This window comes from Sus scrofa, chromosome 13 (assembly GCF_054392235.1).
Source record: "Sus scrofa isolate SSC_HxYL_T2T_F1_AM1 chromosome 13, Sscrofa_HxYL_maternal_Yorkshire_Landrace_v2.0, whole genome shotgun sequence".
NCBI classification, from domain to species: domain Eukaryota; kingdom Metazoa; phylum Chordata; class Mammalia; order Artiodactyla; family Suidae; genus Sus; species Sus scrofa.
Window position 1 is genome coordinate 107,452,464 of NC_139395.1, and position 24,170 is coordinate 107,476,633.

The 24,170-nt window shown below is 39.4% G+C and overlaps 1 protein-coding gene and 1 long non-coding RNA gene across 50 annotated transcripts in view; one reads left to right on the forward strand and one right to left on the reverse strand.

The window, feature by feature from the left end:
* The window catches only part of MBNL1 (muscleblind like splicing regulator 1), a 179,992-nt gene extending 176,264 nt beyond the window's left edge, over window positions 1–3,728 (forward strand). For all 49 annotated transcript variants that reach the window (XM_021069633.2, XM_021069639.2, XM_021069648.2 and 46 more), the window contains one exon: window positions 303–3,728. The gene's annotated coding sequence lies outside the window, so the exon portion shown is untranslated. The remainder of the gene's footprint in view (window positions 1–302) is intronic.
* The window catches only part of LOC106505714 (uncharacterized), a 298,920-nt gene that overhangs the window by 6,483 nt on the left and 268,267 nt on the right, over window positions 1–24,170 (reverse strand). The window lies entirely within an intron of this gene.

The following is a 24,170-nucleotide window of genomic DNA, read 5'->3' on the forward strand; positions in this document are numbered from 1 at the left end:
TCTACTTCCTTATGCTCCTTGATTCTGCAGATGTATTTTACACTCTGTGCTTAGTATTGGGTGATACCTGTGCAGAGTCTATATAATTTTATTAAGCTATAGGTGTCATTTTATTCTCAAAGGGATGCTAAAAACGTTCAGGTCCATTTGTACTTGTGAAGTGGTTTGTGTTTTTACACAATGATACAACATACATATATTCACTTTAAGTCAAGAAATGTGATTTTCATGTTGAATATATATTGGATACTGCTTTTAGATATTGTCTGTTTTAACGAAGATTATCTCTTTTTCCCTTGTAGATCATACTAAAGAGGAAAGGACAGTGTGCTTGGTTAGAGTAAAGGACGAGGTCATTAGCCATATTGTATATACCGTCAAGCAACACACACAAAAACCCCTCAGCCACAAGACATCCACATATTGCATGTTAACCAGAAGAAAAGACAACATGGAAATCCACTGCACACTGTTGCCTATACACTTTGTACATTTAATTGATATTTGTGCTGAGGTGATATTCCTGTCTAAAAGAACAACATTGTCTTTCTTTTCTAGCACAGAGTGATGCATTCAAATATGCAGACCTAATTAGTTTCCTATCTATTCATGCCATCTTGAAAAGACAGACTATGGTGTAACCATGATTCTATTATGTATTGGTACGTCTGTAGACCAAGGTATAATTTTTTAAAAATAAGTTTATTTCTTTCAAGGTTTACAAATAACAAAGGTGCACCTTGTATTTAAAATTGCCATTATAGATGAGAGCGTGCATGCACAGTCATTTTTGTTTAAGAGTAATATTTTTAATGTAATAGATTTTAAGATGTGGTGAGGGAGGGATCTGACAGAGATGAATGTGCCAAGCAAAACCACAACTGTGTATCTTTTAAAGCACATCATGGCTTTAAGTACCATGTTGTTAAGGATTCTCATGAAGTGCCATAGACTGTACATCAAATTAGAGTATTATTTCTTCAGTGTTATTGTTTTCAGAGCCACATTTTGTTGCTTATTTGCTAGTACTAATCAGTCAAAGGGCACCATTCTTTTTTTTTTTTTTTTTTCTTTTTTTTTGGAAACCAAAGCTGTCTCAGAAATGGCCGATTTAACTTTACAGTAACAATAGACAGCACAACACAAACTCTCTCAATACAGATAAACTCACACATACTGGAGATATATATAATAGATATATAGAGAAAATTATTTTAATGCATTGTAGTGTAATATTTATGCATACTATACTGTATAACATGTTATTCAAAAGGGATATGCCATTTCTGAGACACGATAACAAAAAAAAGTTTGAGGAAATTATTTTGCTTCTATTTATAGCTCTGTCAAAAGTCAAAAGACTCTAAATGCTTTGCAAAAATGGTTTCACATTTGCTTAAATGCTTCATCACAGTCACATTTAAAATAGTGACTCTAAACAAAGAAGAAAGCAGCACTGTCATCAGATGCATGATAAACCAAAATATGAAAATGGGAAATGTTTAATTAACCTAGTAATTGGGTGGGTTAAGTACATGGGTGACTTTTATATGTGATTTGTTTTGTTTTGTTTTGTTCAGATTTACTGCTTATAGCCTTAGAAAGCCTTTTACAAAATTAAAAAAAAAATAGATGTGCATTCAGTTTTTAAGAATGGATTCATCCAAAGGAATTCCTTTTTTTGTGGTTTGGATGTTGCAGCTAGTAAAGGATATTTTTGCTCTGTTCAGCAGTTCTAAAAATTGCTGAAGTAGGGGCCAGGTCACTGGTAGTTCTAGTGTGGAATGGGAGAAGTGAAAGTTCAGTTATAGAACTTTCCATACTTCCAAGTTTACTGCAAGTTTTTATGCTTGAGAGAGATGCTTTCTAATATAAGACTGATGTGTTGATTTTACTGATTGTACTGTACATCTATTAAAGCCTTAGATTATTACATTACGGGTTGGAACCCATACCAATGTAATTTCAATCGTGTTAAGAGAGTAATGGTGACTCCACATGTTATTGTAGTTAGTTACATTATAGAATATTACTTATTTTTCTTGTTAAAATGTAGTTTTTCATTTCCTACATTTATTAGATTTCATTTTCTATTAACAATTGAATACCATTTCAGTTTATAGACTATTGTTTTGTTAGATTTTACCGATGAATTTTTCAAAATACAAAAAAAAAATTAAAGTAGTTTTTCCTTCATAACATACTCAGTTTTGAATTACATGTAGTGTCATATGAATATTCGTATTGTTAACTAAATGATTTATATTTTACTGATTTAATATTAAAGTGTAAGAATGTCAGTCATTGTTAGTTCTTGTCTAGTTTTCATTAAAAGAACAAAGATCTTTTATATGGATATCTTATAAATATATAATCATTGCTAAGTAAGAAGTTAAGTTGTTGCTATCGCAACAATCCTGGCAGACAATTGAGTAATATTTTGATGATTTATTTTGTTTGTAATTAGTTATTATAAGAAGATCTAGATCCTAGATATTAGAATAAAATTTATTTTCTACTGTATCCATTTCAAATGTTAAAGTATTGTTTAATATTTTTGAAATCCCTGAATATCAGGCCTTGTTATAAATAAGCTGCATAATCAATAAATAGAACAAGGGACTTTTTGTTGATAATCCAAATACTCAAAGTTTACGTAATGAGAATTATAGCGTGTGTGCAAACTCTTGAGGGTTGATTATGCTGCAATTTAGCATGTTGGAACGTCTAGAGAGAAGGTTGACTTTTTGCACTTCTGTATATAGTCAAAAGAGAGAAACCTGTATAATAGTAAGATCTTATTTTGAATAAAAACGTCTATAATTACAAGGAGTTTTGTTAAGGCTAATAAAACGACAGACTGAGCAAAATTGCTTGCAAACGTGGCACAGAGTTAGCACTCCACACCCCTTCAAACATGTTGCTTTGCTTTTTGTGGACAGCTTGTAGTTTGCCAGGATTTTTTCAGCTGGAAAGATATGCCATCCTTCCGAGATCTCATGACTGACAAAAACTCCATTGGGCCAAATCTGCCTGAAGATCATTACCAAAAATAGCAGGTACTTCAACCATTAAGGTGAAATCATGGATCAAATATTCCTTACATTTTTCAAAACTACTGCATGTTTAAAACTTCAACAAAACAAAACAAAAAAAGAACTATACTAAGGACATATACTATTCAAATCAGTTTCTGCCAATTTCAGTGGTTTATTGTTCACACAACAAGAGAAAAAAATCTTCAAAACAAGCATTGACTTTCACAAAATTTAAACCATAAACAGGCAAACCAAACAGCACACCGTAGCTATAGTTGTTATGTGATTGTTTTTTAATTGCTGTAGGATCCTGTTCTTTCAGCAGGTGAAAAAAAATAAAACACAGTTCAAATTTCACGGTTTTAATTTTCAACTCAGAAGCACTCAAAAAAGCAAATGTGATAATGGGCACTTGTTTAATGAATTAGCATAGCCAGCCTTCACTCCAGCTGGTGATAATGTTGCACTTATCAGCAACCCTACCGCTTTCATCTGCTGAAAGGACAGATGTGCTTGGTTTTACTATTATGTAATCACAACTTACTTTCTGCTTGTAGTTGCTTAAAATTATGTATTTTGTCTTGGGCTGCAATTTGTTTTATGCTTATTTTATTATTACTGCAGTAGTTGACTTTGCTGTATGGAAAAATAAAGTGAAATTGCCCTAATAAAACTTCTCTTTCTTAAGTATATCTGTGTATCTGAGATTGAAGAGTCAACTACATTTGCGCCTTTCCAGTATCCACGCATGTCTGTCTGTAGGAACATAGTGGTCTGAAAATTCATTTTCAGGTGGTAACTGATGGCAAGAAAGGCTTTCTCTATCTTTCCCACTGGCCTTTGATACCAAGAGGGAGAATTTGAATCATGATCTGTTGCCATCCTCTGCCCAGTGTTTTCTGAAAAATCTCGTCCTCCTTTCCTCTGACACTTTAAGTGCTGTTTGATATATTTTGGGTGCAGGAGGGAAAAACCCTAAGGGAAAAAAAGAAATCCTCTTATCAATTCTAAATCACTGTCTTTCTGTAAACGAAATTGTATTTGCCTGACTGTCCCAGGAGACTATCAGGGTATCTAAGAGAATATTTCAGTATCGATAATGATGACACTAGATTCAGGAACAGCTGAGCCAGACCACGACATGACTCACTGTGTGTGTGTGTGAGAGAGAGAGAGAGAGAGAATTTTTAAACAGTGAATTAAAAATTCAGTTGAAACAAGCCCTGGTATCCCATATGGCTTTACATTTTGCAATTTTCACAGAGTCAGTGAAAGCCAAAGTTCCAATGTGAAGAAATGTGCTCGTTTGATCATTTAGTACTACTTTGCGTGACTGTGCCATTTGGTATTTGGTCAAAGGCTGCAAATTCTCCTTTGTCAATGCTTTTTCCCTAAAACATACTGCAATAGAAATAAGTGTGTTGCTTATGATGATACAGTTTAGTTACTGGTTGAGTTCTGTAATCATTTCTGTTGTTTTCAGTGGACCCAACTATTCAAGGTGCTGATTGTCAAAGAGGGTAGCTGCCCTGGAGGTGATGATCTGAAGCAGGGGTTCACAACCTTTTGAGTTAGAGTATCTGGCTCCTCTCCAATTAGTGAGAGTCCCTTTGGTTATCTTTTAATTAAAAGAACCACAGTAACAAAATCCATTATAACATTTTAATTAATCACAACATCGTATACAAGCACCTGGAAATGGGTAATTTAAGGTACTCATTCTCTAGACACTTATTGTTCAGAAGGAGTTATTACTACAGCGTCCACTAGGGGTCCTCAGCTAGCAGGACGGGACCCTGTCTTAGAAGAGTTTCTTACTGCTTTACGGACCCCTGACACTCAAGGAGTTTACATTTTGGAATGACCCTGAGGGTCAAGGATGTGACAATGTATAAAAATTTATGCTTTTGAACAGAAGCTTCTTTCATACAGGGGATAATTCAATGAACATGTAAATGAAGCTGTGGGACAGGCAGCAATGAGATGGTACTAGTTTTCTGCTTGTATTAACTCCACTGATGAGTCTGAGGCAGCCACTTTACTCTTTGCAGTAGTCTACTATATGCTCTGGAAGAAAAATTACAATATTGTTCAAGGTTTGGAAACTTCTAACAGCCTAGAACAATATCTACTTTGAATGTTCAAGTCTGTTGTGTTAATATGAAGAGATCTAAAAATATGACACAGAGATGGAAATGTTAAGGGCTTTGTTTTGACTTCTCTCAACCTGTCAGAACAACATTAGGCCTCACTGAAATGACTAATAGGGCCCTGTACCATGCTGCATACCTTCATCCAGCATGCTGTCTTTGCCAGGGTTGGTCCCAGCTTTGCAGCACCTGGGTAGCACATCTGAAGCTACCCTCAGACTGTGGCTATGTGAGGCCACACTGGGCCACAGCCTTCCCCTCCAAACTTAGGAGCTGGACTCTAGGTTCTTAAAGGGTCCTATGTGTGCTGAACCCTAAGACAGCCAATTCCAGATGTGAGTTGGGGCTGACTTGTGCTGGGACTCAAGAATGCTCCTTCCTAGCCTGTTACCAGACTCCCTCTGAGTTGTCTGCCCTTGCCCCAGACACCTGTCATCCTCAGCTGCCCCATCCCACCCCCACCTCACCCCAAACGGGACTGAGGCAACCAAGGGGGCCAGAGCCATTCTGAGGAAGCAGACCTTCAGTTCTCTTCTTTTTTTGTTGCTTGAACCTTTTCTTTATTCATGTGATATTTTTCTTTGGCTGATTAAATGTTGGGAGACGGGGAAAATATAGGCTGCCCTTGAGGGGACCATTTTAGGAAAGAACAGCAGCGGCAGGTTAGAACACAGATAAAATCTGTTACTATTAGTGACCTGTTTAGGACTTTGAGAAACAATTTGCTGAAGCAAGTGTGTTCAGTTTCTTTCTCCCTAATTGGGTTTCATAATGACAAAACAGAATTTCCTTTTTAAGAGAGAAAAAATGAACCTGAAGGCTCGTTCATGGTGGTGGGGAGCCACGAGGCTGTTATGTAAATTCTAACTGCCACTCTCAGTCACATTTGCCTCTTGGTGGAGCTTGATCAGTTGAATCCTTGTTCCTGGAATTTAGCAGACCCTGGAGTCCAGGTTAAATTGCAGTTTTGGGTGGGCTTGTGTGATTCCACTCCAAACCGCACAGTTTCACTGGAGGGAAGTCTTAAGTATTACAACCACTGCATGTGTCACAGTCATGAATACATCTCCCAGGAACTGAAAAAGCAGCTACCTTCACCATAGGAGGGTCCCCCATATGTATAACTCCTCAGGCCCAAGTATATAGCTTATTAAACGCATTCTGGCACGAGATGTACAGTTTCTATGGGGGGAGGATTAAATATATAGAGATATTTAACCCCAAGTTATAGCCGAAAGGTGAGTGCCTGGACCAAGATAGCTATAACCACTTACAGGAGAACACCATGTTCATTCATAAGGGGTGTAGAAACTAGCGGTCATGTGGCTCTGAAGGTCCGGAAATAAGTGAGAAATCTGCAGAAGAGGTATGTGCTTCAACTTAGAGGTAGAGCAATACACTGCCAAAGAACCAAAAATTTAGCCAAGGTGGATCTCCAAAGCCCATTAAGGATGGCATGCCTTTTGGAGTTCCCGTTGTGGCACAGTGGAAATGAATCCAACTAGGAACCATGAGGTTGTGTGTTCCATCCCTGGCATTGTCATGAACTCTGGCGTAGGTCGCAAACGCGGCTGGACCCTATGTTGCTGTGGCTGTGGTGTAGGCCAGCAGCTGTAGCTCTGAAGCAACTCCTGGCCTGGGAACCTCCATATGCCACGAGTGTGGCCCTAAAAAGCAAAAAAAAAAAAAAAAAAAAAAAGAATAGTACGCTAGCACGCCTCTTGAAGAATGTTATATGGTGAGTAGCAAAGCTAAGCAGAAAACTAGACCCCAGGAGTCCCGTAATATAACATGACTTGAGGTTTAGGATGGAAGTAGAAAGATAGCTGAGGAACTAGACTGCAGCAGAGGCTGAACCAAGGAAGCCTTCACAGTGGACAACTAGCCGGTGAACAGTTGACATCTGGACACTGAATGGGGCATGAGTAACAGGAAAACCTCAGTGCTTTGCTTTACCCCTGGGCCCCTTCCTTTCACAAATGCAACCAATCCCCAGAGGTAGGCTTGAGCGGACTCTAAAGATAAATACAAGTAGTGATATCTGGAGGGTTACGGAACAAGATAGAAGGGTAGTTTTGACAACCTTGTGCCCAGGAACACCAACATCACAGATGCTGGGCAAACGACAGGAAGACATTTTAACCTCCTGAAATGATTATTGTTAAGACATGCATTGGAAACTTCCTTAAACTCATAAAAATCAAAGCTACTCATTTGAAATGGCATTAGAACACTGGGGAGGCACTGCAGGTGATTAAGATCAAGGGCTATGCAATCAGACGACCTGCGTTCATGTCTCAATTTTTCGGCTCTTTGACCTGGCTAGCTATATCACCTCTCTGTGACTCAGTTTCCACCTTCATAAGATAGAAATAGCAATGAGAATATTTACTCGCAGGGTTGTTGAATGCTTCCCATATTAAATTATCTAGGGGAGCATTAGAGTGATACCAATGCTTGGTCTCTTTCACCAGACATTCTGGTTTGGTTGCTATGGAGGCAGGTACTGGATTAACGTGTATAAAATGCTTAGGAATAGTGCCTGGCATATAGCAAGAAATTGATGCATGTTAACTGTGATTGCTATTTTATTTTTATCTGTTTTTTAAATGACTCCACCTAATCTTCAATTTTCATCCTAGTTCTTAAGTTACACATCTCTTTCAAAGCAGCCATGTACACATTTTATCTATTTGTGTTATCACTAGTTCTATCTTTCCTATTCAGTAGTGAAACTTTATCTTGCTGTAAGTTGCTGCCACAACAGGTCATGCTCATTTTTGCAAAGATAGTGAACATTTCAAAAGTAGTATCAAGTGCTTTTTGACTCACTCTGAACATTTTTATTTCATGATATGACCACAAACCACACCTAATCCATGTCACTTTGAAAGTGACCGTTTAGATATAACTAAACCTGTTTGAATTCCCCTTGTAATAAATTATGCTCAAGATCAAATCATAGGTCACTTTATCAAAATATTTCCAATTATATTTGAGTAGCACTACTATATTTCTTGATCATATTTCATCATGTTTATTTTATTCTATTTTTGGCCTCACCCAGAGCACACAGAAGTTCCCAAGCCAAGGATCAAATCCTCACCACAGAAGCGACCTGAGCTACAGCAGTGACAATGCCAGATCCTTAACCTGCTTCACCACCTGGAAACTCCCATAGATTTATTTTAGATACTTAAATTAGCACTGATTCAGCTCCATAAACGCACATTATAAGAATCCAGCTGTATACCAGGTACCATGCTGGGCTTAAGATACAAAGTTGAATGGCAAAACCCTCACAGTGTAATGACTAAAACAAGATGTATAGACTATTGGATACACACTGGTCCAGTATTTCCTACCTCCCACATCTGCTCCAAGCCCTTTAACTGCACCACAAAATAAATTAGAATAAAATTAACTGAAAACCACCCTCTCTTCTCGAGTATAATAATATGACCACTCTATATACAATCCAACTAATTTTATCCTTGAAAAGTAATCTGAATATTGAAAAAATATTTATGAATAAATACATTCATTGTAGCGTTTTTTCATAATAGTAAAAACCAAGAGCAGTCTTTGCTTCAATAGTTAGGAAATGACCAAGTAAAGTATTATAGAACATTATGTATTTAAAAAGACTTTTTTAAAAAATGATTTAGTTGCATAGGAAAGTAATTTTAGTGGTAGGCTTATAGGAGACAAAATTTTCCAGATTTTCAAGTTTTCTAAATGTTTTAGTAAAAATTTATTGCTTTTCATTTAAATTGCTTCATATATTTTCTCTTTTTTACAATAAAATTATTTATAGTGTTTCTTAGACCATTCACCCATTTGAGTCAGTTCACCAAATTCAGAGTATTAAAATGCCTATAAAACATGCAGTTATCTATCACTGTTAGTTGAAAAATGTATAAAATAACTTGCTGAATCAGTGAAATATGTTGTTTTAGGGAAGAATAGTGAAAGGACATTAATAAAACTCATCTTGGTATAATCTTTTTTTTTCTTTTTTGTCTTTTTAGGGCCACACCCACAGCATATGGAAATTCTCAGGCTCGGGGTCAAATCGGTACTACAGCTGCCAGCCTACACCACAGCCACAGCAAGGCCAGATCCAAGCCATGTCGGTGGTCTACAGCACAGCTCATGGCAATGCAAGAGGGATCCTTAACCCACTGAGGGAGGCCAGGAATGGAACCTGAGTCCTCATGGATACTAGTTGGGTTCATAACCTCTGAGCCACCACAGGAACACCCCCATCTTAGTATAAACTTAATACCAAGAATTAATAATCTTAATTCTCTAAAATTGTAACTAGTTTCTTTATGATTATATCATGTCCTATTTAAATTTTATCTATAGCGCAATCCATCCATCAATTAATCAAATTTAGGTGGTCTTCTCCCCCTCCCTGCCCTCACCATACTCTCATCAAAATTAGTTTGTGTATTGGGAGTTCCGGTTGTGGCTCAGAGTTTACAACCCTGACTGGAATCCATGAGGATGCGGGTTCAATCCTTGGCCTCTCTCAGTGGGTTCAGGATCTAGTGTTTCTGTGGCTGTGGTGTAGGCTGGCAGCTACAGCTCGGATTCAACCCGTAGCCTGAGAACTTCCATATGCTGCAGGTGGGGCCCTGGTTTGTATATATTTATTATAATTTAGTGAAAAAAACAACTAAGTGTGGGAATACACCTTAGGAAGATTCGCTAGCAAGGTAAGTATGTCAAGCAGGGAGAGGAGGGCAAGGTGCTTTCCAAGGAGGTACCTTTGGAGCAGAGGCCCCAATGGATGGGGTAAGGCAGTGACCTGTCACCTTGCCACTAACCATTTGTCCTGGTGAATGCTAACTCATTCTTTCTTTTAGAAGTGTGCTTCTCTTCCATTCTAACACCATGAAAGGACCATTAATTATTCTTTCTTTACTTTCTCAGGGCTGATTGCTTTTACCTCCACTTTAGTACTTATTTTATTCTTCCTGATGGTACAGGTGTGTTGTTTACAAATCTGAATCTGCCCAAAGAAAGGTTTTTCTCACCCGGAGTAGCCAGTCTTACTCCTCTGTGTGTGCACCTCAGCGCCTTGTAGCAGTTTGGCATTTAAAAGCTGCTGGTTGAATATTTGTTACTTGAATTTTAATTAAAGGTATCTTCTATCCTCACTGAAAATGCAGATCAGGAACATTCTACCCAACTCTGCTCTTCAGGCAGTGAAAACCATGTAACCGCTGAGTATCTAGGGAGACTGATGGAATTGCAGTGTCTCCCATGGCTTGAAAAATTGTCTGGAGAAATAAATGAGCTGGTATTTCCTAACCTACAACCCACTCTAAACTGCTTGAAGTCTACCATCAAAGACAGTCATTTATTTTATTTTATTTTATTTATTTATTATTTTGTCTTTTTAGGGCCACACCCATGACATATGGAGATTCCCAGGCTAGGGGTCTAATCGGAGCTGTAGCCACCAGCCTACGGCCACAGCCACAGCAACTCGGGATCTGAGCCTCGACTGCAACCTATGCCACCAGCTCACAGCAACGCCAGATCCTTAACCCACTGAGCAAGGCCATGGATCGAACTCGCAACCTCACGGTTCGTAGTCAGATTCATTTCTGCTGCGCCATGATGGGAACTCCCAAAGACAGTCATTTAGAGTGTGTTTAATTAAAACTTTTCTCCCTCCTTGAATATAAAAATCTGTTTAACTAAATCATTATCTATGGAGAGGAGAATGTAGGAAGGAATATTCTGGTAGGTGATAAAGTTTATGAACAAATTCTTACAAGGAGTCTGCAGTGATAGAGAGAACATACCTTTACAGTTTTTTGTACAGCCTTTAAACTATTTCTAAGTCCAAAACTGAGAGTCTCTTGCCTTGCATGCAAATGTCTTTCCCTGCTGTCTGCAGACTGTTTTTATTTATGTATTTGTTTCTTTTCCCAGGCATCTCAAGCCTGTGTTAATCAGCATCAACTGTGGAGCATGGGAGGGACACAGGCCATTTACTTGTGAACAAATTATAAGAACTGCACTGCGAAGTTATTTGTACATAATATACAACTACAGCCTGAATACTTTTTAATATATTTATCTTGTTTTAATTAATTGGTTCTTTTCCTTCCTTCCTGTTCCCTTTACATCACTTCACAAGGCGCTGAGCTCTGATCACCATTTTTGGTTCTCCTTGTTCCCAGCAGAACCCTCCAATGAAACGGTGTATTGAGCAATTATTTCATCTGATGTAACTTACTTAAAAGGGTCTGGGAAGCCACTTCATTTCCCTACACCCCCCTTATTCATTTACTTATTCATATTTGCTTTTTAGGACCACACTCGAGACTTATGGATGTTTCCAGGCTAGGGCAATTGGAGCTATGGCTGCTCATCTATGCCACAGCCACAGCAACTCAGGATCCAAGCCACATGTGCAACCTATGCTGCATTCATGGCCATGCCAGATCCCTGACCCTTTGAGCAAGGCTAGGGATCGAACCTGCATCCTCATGGACACTAGTTGGATTTGTTTCTGTTGAGCCACGACCAGAACTCCCTCAGCTATTTTCATTCCACAGTTAGAGATTTAAATACTTTAAGAGACTTTGGGGGAAAATGACTTAAATTCATGTTACTTTATTTCTTACCTTTCTCCTCTGCTTTCCTCATCTTTTTCCCCACTGTTCTTTCTTTTGTAAGAATTTAGAGAATGATAATCTGTGCCATTCCACTCTGGTAGCCATGGAGGACAGTACAATTAAGCCAAATCAGTCTCCATGTTCAGAAACCTCAAAGAAGGGCTGGCAAGATACATGCGCCAACAAAAAGCTGCAACTCAAATTGATAATTGATGTATTAAGGGACCACGCAGTTGGCTATGGGAAAGGAGAGGGCAAGGTCACTGATTTCTCAGGAGAAATGGTGGAGAAAGAGCCCAGAAGATGAGTCTATGGAACACAAACTTCCGCAGTTTTACAATTATCCCCCTTTCTAAAAGTGCACCTCTCTACAAGCTTTCTCATGCTCATAAGATCAATAAGAATATGATTTGCCTTCTGTGATTGATTGCACGATACCCAAACCTTGAGTTTGTTAAGTAAAAAATGTAATAACCACCCGTGTTTTGCTTGTGCAAAATCTGATACTGTTCCTTTAACTTGAATGAGGTGCTGGCAAAAATGTGAGTCTTTCTTTAATTCTCTGATCTGCCAATATCAAATTCATACCCACCACATATGTGAATAAATGGCTACAATGTTTTAAGATAGTTATCAGAGAAACTATTAAAATGTACCTCTTTGCATCTTCCTAAAATGCTGAAAGGCAGGACTTATGCTGTGTATTATTCTTATTTCAAATATGAATGGATGGGTGAGCAAACTAGATCTCCAAAAAATTCACACTTCAATTCAGTTGTTAGTCTTAATGGTTTATTTTCCTCTAGCATTCTTATCAATAGAAAATGGATTGGTTCTAATTTGATCTTATTTTCCTTCTATTGCTCACCTTCTGATGGAGGCTCCCATAATTCTAAAATGATGAAAATTCTGGGCAGCCACTGGTTTACCTCTGTCAGTCCCTGAATTACAAATAATGTATCCTCTAATTGCAAAACATTTGAACAAACTAGTTAATTATTTTGTATTTTAAGAGTTTCTGGGAGTTCCTGTTGTGGCGCAGCAGAAATGAATCTGACAAGGAAACATGAGGTTGCAGGTTCGATCCCTGGCCTCGCTCAGTGGGTTAAGGATCTGGCTTTGCTGTGAGCTGTGGTGTAGGTCACAGACATGGCTCAGACCTGGCATTGCCGTGGCTGTGAGGTAGACCGGCAGCTGTAGCTCCAATTAGACCCCTAGCCTGGGAACCTCCATATGCCGTGGGTGTGGCCCTAAAAAAAAAAAAAAGTTTCTAAAGAGGATAAATTAATGAATTACTAGGGTTTAACATTTTCAACCAAAAAACAAATATGAACTGTGGAGTTCCTTTTTGGTGCAGTGGATTAAGCATCTGGCATTGTCACTGCAGTGGCTCAGGTTGCTGCTGTGGCACAGGTTCAATCCCTGGCCCAGGAAATTCCACATGCCTCAGGCTCAAGCAAAAGACAAAAAACAAGCAAATGAACAAACAGAAGACCAAAACCAAACCAAACCAAACAACGACAACTAAGAAACCACCCATATATGTACTGAAGGATTACTTGGGGCTAAGTGTGTGCTAGCACTGAACATATTGGAGACAAACGAGTAAGGCACCATTGGCACCCTGACAGAGCTCACAGTTAGTTGGGGAGGAAGGTACAAAGGCAGTAACATAAGTCCGGGAAGCACTTAGGGCATAGGGTGATTAATGGACTCAGCACAAAATGTAGATTGGGGTGTTCTGGGAAGTTCTCCTGGAGAGATGCCAAATAATGAGCTGCTATATCTCAGCAAAGAGGCAAGAAAGGCATCCTAGGCGAAAAGTCTACCTTAGCTGAGGCACAGAGGAGGTGAGGATGAGGCATGAGTTGAAAGGATTCAACAAACCTGAGGTCATTATCGCAGGAAATATGAAGCCAAGAAGGGTCAATGGGAAAACTAAGAAGAGAAGCTCGAATGGGGTCATAGAGCCCTCAGCCAAGTGATTCTACTTTTCAGAGTGCAGTTATGGACAGATGGAGCATTCCGGTTGCCACTGGCAGAGAATTTGTAAAGCAGAACTGGAAACAGGAAAACTGGACTTCACAAACCCTCTGGTTGTGAGACATCATGATGCTTAGAATTAGAATAATGAGTTACTGGGGCCTTCGAGGAAACAGAAGCCAAGATGGATTAAACATACAAGAAACTTATTAGGAAAGAGCCAGAGAAAGTGGGAAGGACAACAGACTGTCCTGTGGCCCTGACACCTGCGAAGGAAACGGAGGAAGGAAGGAAGAAAGGGTAGGAGGAGGTGCAGACTGCAGCTCAGTTCCAGGAAAGTTCCAGCTGGGTCAACAGAGAGACAGCAAGCCAAAGTGGCCTATTAAAGAAGCTCTGCACCTTGCTGTAATGGGTCTGCTCTTTTCTTTTTATGACCACACCTGCAAACTATAGAAATTCCCGGGCTAGGGTGTGAATTGGAGCTGCAGCTGCCAGCCTACACCACAGCTTGAGCTGCATCTGTGATCAATACAAATTGGAGCTGCAGCTGCCAGCCTACACTCACAGATCTGAGCCGCATCTGTGACCCATGCTAGATCCTTAACCCCCTGAGCAAGGCCAGGGATCCAATCTGCATCCTCATGGACACTATGTTGGGTTCTTAACCCTTTGAGCCATAACAGGAACTCCTTCTCTTCTCTTTTCTTCCCATCTCTTATCTCTCTCCTTTTCTTCCTTTTTTTCTTTTCTTTCTTTTTTTTTCTTTCTGTGCTGTCCTGGAGGCTTTATTTCACTGTGTGTTGGGGAGGATGGGAGGGAAGGAAGGCTGCCCCAGGCCTTTTGGGAAGGAGAAACTGAGGCCAGGCCCTGTTGAGACCTAACCCAGGAGGGTTGGGGTGGGTGTGAGAATTGGGTGTAGAGAAATGAGGGACCCCTCCCTCCCTGGGATGGATGTGAGACTCTGGCCCTGACTTGGTTTCCTTCTATAGGGCCTCAGTCCCTTCCAGACTCTAGACCAGGAGTGCCCCAAACTTTGGTGCCTGCAACCAGAGGAGGGGGCTAGGTCAAAGAGGGGGTTGGACAGAGAGTCCGGGGTAGCTAGGGAACAATGGTGAGGTCCATTATGCAAGGAGGTAGTTGGAGGTGGCAGCCACCTAGGCAGTGAGTTCCTGGTTGCGATGGCCACAAAGAAAGCCATGCCCCCAAGGGCAACAGCAGTCACCCCCCCTCCCCCACAAAGCCTCTTCCATGGGATGGACCAGGCACCCTTGTCAGAACACAAGGTGGTCAGCCAGCCAAGACTGCCCAGCCCTTCCGGTCACAGGGAGGTCTTTGTGCCCTGCCATTGGCAGGCTTCCCCACTAGCTTCCAGAGCTTGGTGTAGATCGTCTTGTTGGAAGTTTCTACCTTTAGGGCCATCCTCAGGATGAGGATGGTTTCACTGGGCTCACTTGGCTGGGGCTTGCAGAAGAGCACCTTGAGTTTCCCTGGCTATGCTGGAGCAGGAGGCTGCAAGTGCACAGGGTGGTACGGTGGTCCAGTTTCAACTGCAAGGCTGCCAGATTGTTCAGATACGTGATCTTCAGTTGCATGAAGTGCTCTTCCTGCTTAGATGTCATGTCTACTTTGGTGCTGGAGGGGATGGCCTGGAGAGTAGGGTTGCAGATCCAGCAGCTGGCTGGTGGTGGGCATGGACAAAACTCACAGTGTTGATTGAATGAAGCCAAATATGAAAGAAAAAACGCACTATGACCCCATTTATATAAAATTAAACTTCCAATAATGCTATAGTCTTTTGAGATGTATACTTAGGGGATACAATGTAAAAAAAAAGAAAGGGTGTGGATTGTAATTGAGAAGGAGCAGCTAGGATTTTTGCAAACATGTTGGCAATGTTTTCTTTCTTTCTTTCTTTCTTTCTTTCTTTCTTTCTTTCTTTCTTTCTTTCTTTCTTTCCTTCCTTCCTTCCTTCCTTCCTTCCTTCCTTCCTTCCTTCCTTCCTTCTTTTCTTTCTTTCTTTCTTTCTTTCTTTCTTTCTTTCTTTCTTTCTTTCTTTCTTTTTTGGTCTTTCTCTCTTTTCCAGGGCCGCACCCATGGCATATGGAGGTTCCCAGGCTAGGGTTCTAATCTTAGCTGTAGCCACTGGCCTACACCACAGCAACAGCAGTGCCAGATCTGAGCCGAGTCTGCGACCTACACCACAGCTCACGGCAACGCTGGATCCTTAACCCACTGAGCAAGGGCAGGGATCTAACCTGCCACCTCATGGTTCCTAGTTGGATTGGTTAACCACTGAGCCACGACGGGAACTCCCGAATGTTTTATTTCTTGATATGAGTGATGGTTACATGAGTGCTCATTTTATTATAATGCACTAAACTGTACATTTGTGTGTATATGCTTTTTCTGTATGCACACTGTATTTTACAATAAAGAGATAAAAAGTCAAAAAGCAAAAAGGGACAAAGTAAATACCTCACTTCCCCCAAAAGGACACTTATGATGTAAATTTAGAAGAAAACATGAACATCTTAACACAGAAGATTCATGCTGGGATGCTAGGAGTTAACTTTTATAGATAACTATTTTAAACATACCAGTATTTTTTTCCTGGAAAATAAAACAGAATAATTTTTTTTTGAGTCGTAGAATTTTTCTTTTACCAGAAAGTTTTAATAAATAGGAAAAAATAAGCATAGACAGAAACACTTTACTTCTTATTGTACTGAAAATATGTAAATAAATAAATGAAGGAAAGTATATTCTTCTTCAGTTCCACTATTCCCCAAATACCAAATTAGTATCACAAGTGAGACAGCATAGAGGAAACTTAGGAAAGCAACTAGAATATAAACCACAGCAATAAGCAATTAGAATAATATAAACCACAGTTTGTCAAAACTGCTTTCTTCATATCCATGAAAACTGAGGCCTCAAAATGATTTAGTATTTTCTATGACCCAGAGAGCATGAACCATGCTATTTATGAAACGTGAAGTAGATATTAATTGCAGAGGTATGCATCTTATTTTGCTAAAGGGTGTGTATACAAGAATTAGTAATTCAGAGACATAAATCTGTGGCCATGTTTGTCTCCCAAAATATGTTTCCCCGGATTATATTCTCTAAAAGAAATGCCCAAGAGGAGTTCCCAGTGTGGTTCAACCGGTTAAGAACTTGACATTGTCTCTGTGAGGATTTGGATTTGATCCCTGGCCCCTCACTCGGTGAGTTAAGGATCCAGCACTGCCACGAGCTGCAGTGAGCGTCACAGACTCTGCTCGGATCTGGTGTTGCAGTGGCTGTGGTGTAGGCCTCAGCTGCAGCTCAGATTCCATCCTGAGTTCGGAAACTTCCATATGCTGCAGGTGTTGCTGTATAAAGAAAAATACATAAATAATAAATTTTAAAAAAGAGAAACACTCAAGATTGTTTCAGCTCACATTTTCTCGATCAATTAGTTCTTTGTTTGGGTTCTGAGGTATTTTGTAGGTTATTTCTTATCATTTTGTTTCTGTGCACTTTTTTTTTTTTTTCCTTTTTAACCAACTGCAGAAAATGTGGACAGAGTGCATTTCCAGCAGATGTCAGTGTTGGTGTCTGATGTGATCTAGGAAATCCTCCCAACCCAGGGCCTTATCTCGGAGATGAGTAGAATACTGTTCTTGTGAAGCGTGGAAAGGTATTCTGGAGAATTCTGTTCTTTTGTGGGATATTTTGTGGGACATATTTGCTGTAAGTTAGGAAATAGATATGGCTTCAACAATATCTTCTGTCTCTTTCAGATTTAATTTGTTGTAGCTATACATAAATTACATGGATTTATTCTTCTTCTTGCTCCAAAAAGTATATTCACTATCTATTCTTCTCTCTGAATCCCTTCCCAGAAGGATGATTTTTTTTTTGACTTGAAGAATTTCAATGTGTTTATCTCAGAAAAATATATTTAGCACCTAGCAGGTACCAAAGAAACAGAACAGCCTAGCTGCCTGAAAGAAAGTCTTGTAATTATGGGGTTAAGATCTATCATAAGGTATGAACAAGTTACTAAAAAAGCAGAGAATATAGGGCAACAAATACTGCCTGGATGAGGAGAGGGAGGCTTTACAGAGGAAAGGATTCAGAGTCTTGAAGGATGACTATGAGCTTTCCAGGGAAAGGTCTTCAGAGAAGTGACTTGCAAAATTTTAATGAATGTTGGTCATGCATGTAATTTCAAAACAAGTGATTTTTAGACCACAGTCCTGATTTTTTGACTACTACTTGAAATATATTCAAGTTTGGGTCAGACTTCCCATAGTGGCTCAGTGGTGATGAACCTGACTAGTTGAGGATGCAGGTTGGATACCTGGCCTTGCTCAGTGGGTTAAGGATCCAGCATTGTCATGAGCTGTGGTGTAGGTCACAGATGTGGTTCAGATCACACAGCCAGCATTGCTATGACTGTGGCATAGGCCAGCAGCTGCAGCTCTGATTGGACCCCTAGTCTGGGAACTTCCATATGCCTCAGGTGTGGCTGTAAAAACACAAAGAAAAAAAAAAGAATAGTTTGAGTCTAGAGGTCATTTAATAAGTTATTAAGAACACAAACTTACAAGTTTAGAGTCAACTTAGATTCAAATTCTTGCTTCTCAATCATTAGGTTATAATTTAGGGAAAATGTTAATATTCCTTTGCATGAGGTTCTTCATCTGAAAGTGATATAAAAAAGACTTCAACATTTCATCAAGTTGTTTAAGGATTGAGTGAGATAGATATAAGTACAGTATGTGGTACACAGTAAAAACTCAAAATGTTAGCTATGATTAATAGCTCTTTTATCTCATGAAGAAACATACAAGAAAGTTGACAGTGAGTAGAGGCACTTAGATTTTAATTGGAAAAATAAGTGAATCAAAATTTTTGTAACCAATAGATCACAAATGTTTGATATTTGTGCACGATTTACTCTGTTCTTTAGGACAGAGAACAGGTCAAAAGAAGCCTTTCAAGCAGTTGTCTGTTATGCATGCCTTGCTGTGTGGTTTTGGATTGTATTCATAGGTTATCAATGAAGGATCAATTCATGTCAAGAGCACACCAAGAGAAGGCAGACAAAGAGTAGAATGCAAGGAACCTCCAATGCAACAACAGTGCTCATGCAGGGAAAATCAGGGTTCTTGAGGATTTTGTCTATATGAGCCTGGAAGGCAACACCCCACTTGAAAAGGATGATCACAGAGCAGTCTGCTTTCCCTCTGGTCTTGTGAAGAAGACTGACTCCTGACCTAAGTCAGAACAAATAAGAATGAGGCACACTGGTTGAAAGAGATAATAGGAATCTATCCTTACCTCCCAAATTGACCAGGGGTCTCCCTTACTGTGAGGCAGATAAATGATGGGACTTATTAAATTTGGTTGACAGTGTGATTCATGCTTACATTTATTTCATTAAAGGGATAAGACACAGAAAATAAAATTAAGTGAAAGGGGAAAAGTAAGACTTAGAGAAGGAAACAAAATTTCCAGCCATAAGGAGGAACAGAATTCCAGTGACAAAGCAGACATACCTTCCTCTAGTTTTTTCCAGCAGCCAAGGTGTAAAAATTGACCAAGTCGAATTATTCACATGAAAAGAGAAATGTATATAGACAGCCTGATGCTAAAATTTATTTGAAGAGACAAAAGACCAGAATAGCCAACAAAATATTGAGGAAGAAAATCGCGGGAGATGTGACTTCAAGACTAACTACAAATTTATAGGACAAGAATAGACCAATGGAACAGAATAGAACCCTGAAACAGACCCACATAAATGTAGTCACCTGACCTTTGACAAAGAAGCAAAGGAAAGGCAATGGAGCAAAGACAGCCTCTTCAACAAGTGGTGCTGAAACAATTGGACTTCCACACACCAAAAAAAAGAAAAAAGAAAAGAATCTAGTCACAGACCTTATGCCTTTCATAAAAATTAACTTAGAGTCAATCATAAACCTAAGCATAAAATGCAAAACTATAAAAATTCTAGAAAATACCATAAGAGAAAACCTCAATGACCTAGGCTATGGTGATAGCTTTTAGATACAGCACCAAAGACACAATCCATGAAAAAAAAAAAATTGATGAGTTGGCCTTCACTAAAATTAAAAGTTTCCACTTAGTGAAAGACAATGCCGAGAGATAAAAGACAAACCACAGATTGGAAGAAAATACTTACAAAAGACACATCTGATAAAAAAGTTATTATACAAAGAACTTTCAAAATTGATTGATGAAAAAACAAACAAGCCAATTAAAAATTGGCCAAAGACCTTAGCAGACACTTCACTGATGAGTATATATACATGGCAAATAAATACATGAAAAAAATCCTCCACATGATGTGTTATTGGGGAATTGCAAATTAAAGCAACAGTGAAATACCACCATACACCGAATGTCCAAAAACCAGAACACTGACAACAACAAATGCTGGTGAGCATGTGGAGCAATATGAACTCTCAGATATTGCTGGAGGGAATGAAAAGTGGTACAGCCACTTTGGAAGACAGTTTGGTAGTTTCTTACTAAACTAAACATACTCCATGTGAGCCAGCAATTGTGCTCCTTGGTATTTACCCAAAAGAAGTGAAAATTTATGTCCACATAAAAATCTGTGCACATACGTTTTTAGATAATTATTTATAATTTCTGGAACTTGGAAGCAGCCCAGATGTCCTTCAGTAGGTGAGTGGGTAAAGAAACTGTGGTACCTTTAAGTATTCCAGACAATGGAACATTATTTACCACTAAGCAGAAATGAGCAATCTAACCATGAAGAGACCAGGAGGAAACTTAAATGCATATTACTCAGTGAAAGAAGCCAATCTGAAAAGTCTGCATACTGTATGATTCCAAGTATATGATATTTTGGGAAAGGCAAAAGTATGGAGACAATAAAAAAGTTTAGTGGTTGCCAGGGTGGAGGGTGGGAAAGGATAAATAGGCAGAGCATAGGGGACTTTTTAAAGTGGTGAAAATACTCCGGATGATATCATAATGATGAATATGTGTCATTATATATTTTTCCAAACCCAAAGAATATAGGATGCCAACAGTGAAGCCTCTAGATTTGAGGTGATTATGATGTGTCAGTGTAGATTCAGCCTTGGTAACAAATGTACCACTCTGGTGAACGATATTGATGGTAGGATGGGGAGTCTATACATTCTTTTGAATTTTTTTGTGTGTATGTACGAACCTAAAACTTCTCTCTCTCTCTCTCTCTTTTTTTTTTTTTTTTTTTTTTTTTTTTTTTTAAGAAACATAGCAGTGGCTTAAAGAAGCCTCTTTTACGAAAGAGAAAGCTTGTCACATAAGAAATTGTATAGGGACCAGTGAGTTATGTAATTAAAAATATTCCAAACAATCCTTTCACAATTTTCTTACTGTTCACTTACTTTATGTGTATTTGGATAAGTAAGATGGTTCTGCAAAGCTGTTTTGTTTTGTTTTGTTTTGTTGGTTTTTTGCTTTTTAAGGCCACATGTACAGCATATGGAATTTCCCAAGCTAGGGATCAAATTGGAGCTGCAGCTGCCAGCCTATACCACAGCCACAGCAATGCGGGATCCGAGCCATGTCTTTGACCTACACCACAGCTCAGGGCAACCCCGGATCCTTAACCCACTGAGTGAGGCCAGAGGTCAAACCCGCATCCTCATGGATCCTAGTCCGGTTTGTTAACTGCTGAGATATGAAGGGAACTCCTGGTTCTGCAAAGTTTTAAACACACTTTTAATTCTTTCTTTTTTTCTTGTATTCAAATTCTAATTATTTATAACAAGAGTAATCCATCCTCGTGACCTCCCCTCTTTCTGTCTGTGAGTCTCCCAACTCTGTGAGTCTGGATGAGTCAATCACCACCCATGCACCTTACACCATTGCTTCACATTTGAAATGAGAATTAATATTAGCCACTCTGGAGTTCCCCTCATGACTCAGTGGAAACGAATCTGACTAGGAACCATGAGGTTGTGGGTTCGATCCCTGGCCTCGCTCAGGGGGTTAAAGATCTGGTGTTGCCCTGAGCTGTGGTGTATGTAGGTTGCAGACATGGCTCGGATCTGGCATTGCTGTGGCTCTGACATAGGCCGGTAGGAACAGCTCCGATTAGACCCCTAGCCTGGGAATCTCCATATGCCATGGTGTGGCCCTCAAAAGACAAAAGACAACAACAACAACAAATAGATTAGCCACTCTGTAGTTGGAGTTTTAGGAGTATAATGATTTTCTAAGAGGAAATGATCTTTCTTTTGCTGTGATAAGACTGAAGATGTTAACTCAAAAAGTTTCATTGATCTTGGTAGGATTCAATCAACTTAAGCTGTTGAGAAGCACTGGACATTAGCTATGTACTCTTTGGCTTAAAATTTGAATATATGAATTAATTATTACTCAACACATGTAACTTGCTTGGTAGATGAAGTCATTCAACATGGAGAGTGTAGAAAAATAATAAAAGGGATTAAATTATAGTGAGCCTCTGATCTGAAAATTGGTATTATTTGGGGGTAGAAAATATAGGATTTACCTTGCTTTTCCTGCCCTTGGCCCTGGTTTTAAAAATATTGAGTAAGTATCCTAGCTTCTTTCACCCTGGCACCACTAATCTTCCTCAAACAGCATGTGTGCAAAAAATATACCTTTATTGGAGTTGCCTGGTGGCGGCGGGTTGAAGATCTGGCATTGTCACAATGTGGCTCTGGTTACAGTACAGCTGTGGCACAGGTTCAGTCCTTGGCCTGGTAACTTCCACAAGCTGCAGGCTTAGCCAAAAAAAAAAAAAAAAAGAGTTCTGAAACTCTCATTAACTAATAATTACACACACACACCCCTTTATTTTTTCCTACAAATGACCTTTCTCTATTCAAAGCCTTCAATAGAAAAAAAGAAAAGAAAAGGCCCAGGAGTTTCCTTCATGGCTCAGCATTAATGTCCCCGACTAGTATCCAGGAAGAAGCGGGTTTGATGCTTGATCTTGCTCAGTGGTTTAAGGATCCGACGTTGCTATGAGTGGTGTAGGTCACAGACAAGGCTTGGATTTGGCATTGCTGTGTCTGTAGTGTAGGTCAGCAGCTGTAGCTCTGATTCGACCCCTAGCCTGGAAACTTCAACATGCCGCAGGTTTGGCTCTAAAAAGATAGAAAAGAAAGAAATAAAATTAAAAAAAAAAAACCCGCATTCTGCTTGACATAAAAGACATAAACCAAAACCAAAACCTACCTGATTCTAGTCACTCCCAGGAAAACATGATCAATTTAGTGCCTGAGCATTCCCGGTCCAGGCACACTGTCATTCTCCTGTGATAACTGCATTCCCAACCAGAGCCTGGCAAGGACAGCTTTGCACACGTTTGCTGCTACAGAAATAAATTGACACTATAGTTAAAGTTATTTACCTCAGTTCCACATTTCATTAGAGGAAGTGAGATGTGAATGTATGTCATAGGAATAAACACAAACGGTCTAGTTTTTTTCCTGAGAAAAGAAGTTTAGAGGAAAAAAGAATGTGGATACTTCTGTTAGACCTCCACTTCATGAATTTTATCAAAATGATAAAATTTAATTCAGAGAGATCTTTTACGATTTTCAGTTTCATTTTCCAGAGGGGACCTTTAGAATTTCTGGGTCTCCCCAGTCTAAGACAAGTTGGTGTGCAGTTTCCTCATTTAGCATCAAGGAAACAAACAAGATCAGCAAACCAGAGGCCAGCATTTGTCTGAGTGTGTTTGTGTGTGTGTGTGTTTACTAGATTACTTAGATTTATAATTCATATAATTAAAGAGGGAAATCTTTTTTAATGCCATAGAGAAAAAAGTTTATAAAGGAAATTCTGCCTTCTTAGAGGTATGGCAAATTCCCATCAATGGGTATAGTAATCTACCTATTGCTCTCTTGAGTTACGAAATGTTTAGAATAGTATGCCACAAAGGCATATGTCATGTAAATGGGACATTTTAGTTTTAAGTGTTGTTTCAGTCATGTAGAAGGACTGAATTCTGCACCTTGATCCACCCAAGTTGAAAGACACAGATAGCCTTGGGAGATGAGATGCAACTCTGAGCAGAAATTATGAGCCAGGTGTGATCCCAGGAACCTAAATCCTCACAGTGCACAGAAGCCTTGTGGGAAGATACGGTAAAGATGGTAGCAGGGTTGGTACGTGCACTACAGTCTGTGCTATGGGTTTATGCACGTGTAACACTGTACTAAGAGTCTGATCTCATTTTTTGATGTTTGCTTACTGACAGCTTTTCAGCCTCTCCCCTCCCCACATCGTGGCAAGTTGATAAGAAAGTGCTCCCTCCTGTGGCTCCTGCTAGAAGTTAGAGCCAAACA